At 41.3% G+C, this 3,079-nt stretch overlaps 1 long non-coding RNA gene across 2 annotated transcripts; it reads left to right on the forward strand.

Moving 5' to 3' along the window:
• Positions 1-538: 538 nt before the first annotated feature.
• On the forward strand, positions 539-3,079 carry LOC131568574 (uncharacterized). 2 transcript variants are annotated; one of them, XR_009275737.1, is made up of 4 exons: positions 539-739; positions 1,364-1,427; positions 2,125-2,200; positions 2,318-3,079. It is a non-coding gene; the product is annotated as an uncharacterized LOC131568574 (long non-coding RNA). The 2 variants fall into 2 exon arrangements; XR_009275736.1 differs by having other exon boundaries at positions 2,125-3,079.

Raw genomic sequence — 3,079 nt, forward strand, 5'->3', positions numbered from 1 at the left:
TCAATCATTATAGTTTTGGGGTTTTTTTTACTCCCAGGTAGCCAGAAAGTTACTACTGCTGCTTTTTGATTCTAAAGCTAGGAAGGAAAACCAAGATTACAAATACAAGAAAAAGAAAGGGAAAGGGAAAGGGAAGGGGAAAAAAAGGAAAGGAAAGGAAAGAAAGCAGGAGAGCAGAAGGGAAGGGAAGGGAAAGGGGTGAAAAACAGCGTTAAAAAAAGAAAAAGAGTTGGAGGGGAAAAGAGAGGGCATTCGGGAGGAGCGGTCCTGCCTCAGGTCCTTCCCCGCCCTGGGGCGAAGGACCCGTTTGATGCCCGGGAGGGACTGCAGCTCCCGGTGGCGGGGGACGGAGCCGTGGCTGTCAGCCCGAGACTACAACTCCCGGCAGGCCCTGCTGCCGGCGCGGCGTGTGACGCAACGGCTATCGCGGCACATGAGTGGCTACCAGCCCGAGACTCCAACTCCCGGCAGGCCCTGCTGCCGGCGCGACGTGTGCCGCAACGGCCGACGCTGCCCGGGATTTTTCTCTAAATCGGCAGTAAATACAGCTGAGTAAAATTAGCTTGGTTTTCTTCCTTCTTTTTTAACTGAATTGTTTTTATTAAAAATACTATTTGAATATGTAGAAAAAGTGGGGATGTCCTGTACTATATCCTAGCTTTTCTTGTTTATAGGGTGCTCAGAAAACATGCGTCCCTTAGAGTCCCTCAGAAAGGTTCTCAGTGCGATCTCTACCAAGGTATGTATTTACTAATAAGTGATCCCTTTAGATATTTGCCTGTGTACCTTTTCCTGTAATTCAGAGCTTGCGTTCTGTGGGTTTTATGATAAACCTGTAAAATATGTAAGACTGCTTTTGCAAGTCTGAATCGTTGAAGGCAGCAGTAAGTGGATTTAGAGCCTGTTCTTGACCAGACAACGGGAAAAAGTGTGACTTTGATGCTGAACTTGTTTTTTTCATTTTTCATTTGACTTGTCTGGAATGATTTAGGAATAGAGAGAGCTAGAAAAAGAGAGAAATAGAATTGATTATTGAGCACTCCTCAAATGCTCACCACGATTCAGTGTAGAGCCGAAGTGAAGGGTGATGGAACAGAGCTCTGTGCTTTAGAAGGAAATAAATTTAAACCTGACCTCCGCACAGAGTCTCACTAACTTCTTTTGTTTTAAAATACAAAATATTATTAGGAAGTGTTGGAAGTTAGTGTTTTGGGAAAGAAACGGCAGTTCCACAGAACATTCCATTTAACAGAGGCTCTGGGAACGATTCATGTTGTAACTGCTGTCACTGCAATCAGTTGGTGGTTCAGCCTTGAAATGTGCACTTGCCCTTCTATAAAGCACTGTTTTGTTTGCCTTTCAGTGCTATGAGTCTTGATAAATTGGAGAAGAGCCCAAGAGCAATTTTTCATCCCTTGATATAAAAGGTAGGAAGTGACTTTTTTTGGTTTGGTTCTTTTTCTTTATTATTTCCTGGAAATAAAAGTAATTAAGTATAGGTACTATTGGTTTGTTTCTTCCAGTAGCAGATGATAACAATAGCAGTAGTAATAGTAAAAATAATAATAGAAATAGTAATAATAGCAATGTAATACTACTTAAACTGTCTTTATCCATTGAACTGGCCATTTCAAATCAAAACTTCTAAACACAAATCAAACCATCATCCTCGTAGAATCTTTCACAGCAGTGGGCCATAGATCCTGGTTTTGTTGACAGGATTTATTGGTTCTGGAATAGCAAGAGGGAAGTACAAGCCTAACTACTTCTAGCTCACAGACCCATCCAGTGAATACTGCTTTGTGTTTTGGTGGGCTTGTGATGACTTTGAAATCAATTGCTCATTCCAGTAAAAAAAATTAATGTTTTTTTGAACCTGACAGCAGAAATAACTTTAGGCACCAACTTAATAATAACAGATCACCAATTTAAGTTCATAATTTTATGCTGTACTATCAAAGTTTAAAGGTAAATTTTTACTTATTAGGAGATGGTATAAAGTGTATGTTCCAATGTGTTGGATGTATGCAAAGGTACATACGTACCCGAAAGTCCTTAGAGGAAACAAATTTTTACGTCTGCTGTTTGATTGTTTATCATACAATATTTGGTTTTATTTCCCAGGGATCGGTGAATTTTAACTTTGGAGTCCTCTGTGCTAAGGATGCTCAGCCTACAGATGATGAAATGTTCAGTAATGGTGAGTTTTTCACCTTCTCTTTAATTGCTATGCTGATCTGAATAAGAAAAAAACAAAAGCAAGAAAAAAAAAAAGGATGGTTTATTATTTTTTACGCTGTTATGTTTGTTTCCTCAGTATTTGCTGCAGCTCTGCGAACCCAAGCTTTGGGTTCCTTCTGTCCCACTGGGAGTTGCCCAGTTTGGTTGCATCTGGTGAAATTCACCCTGAGACCTTACAGAGCTAGCTCAAACTACGTGAGAGCCATTTGCAGTTCTCTCCAGACACCTGGAGAATGGGTGATGTTTCTGAGGGTCTGGCAAGTATACTTCTATCAAAACTCAGTCTGTGAAATTTCTGGGGAAAACCCTTCTGTGTCCTGAAGGGTTCAAACTCTGGTGAGGATCCAGTTATCAGGTGCTCACCTGGATGGTTCCAGCTCTTAAAGTGAACACTTGTACTCTTACCCTGTAGTTTACATCTATTGTATTTTTGTTATTTTGCAAGATTTTACGGCTTTGCAAAATATTGTGCATTTCACTCTTTGGAACCTCTCAGATCGTTCTTTGGTGCAGCACCACCTCATGGGACACTTGGCTGCCGTCCTGAAGGGGTTGGTCGCTAGAATTGTAAATCCTGGAGAGTTTGTAAGTCTTCTGTCCCCAGGGAGGTACCATGCTTTGTTTACTTTTGTTCTGTTTGTAAGGCGCTGCTTCTCATTGGAAGTATGAATTTCAAACTACCCTGTTCTTATTTTAACTGTTTTCCTGGTTCTCTCCCTACGGCAGGGAAAGACTCTCGTATCCTTGTCGTCGGGCTCGGTGCTGTCCAAGAAGATGCAGAGACTAAAAAAATCATAAGAAGCAAAATATGACTGCAGGGAAAACAAGCTGGAGAGAA

The sequence above is a fragment of the Ammospiza caudacuta genome, chromosome 27, assembly GCF_027887145.1.
Source record: "Ammospiza caudacuta isolate bAmmCau1 chromosome 27, bAmmCau1.pri, whole genome shotgun sequence".
Classification (NCBI taxonomy): Eukaryota; Metazoa; Chordata; class Aves; order Passeriformes; family Passerellidae; genus Ammospiza; species Ammospiza caudacuta.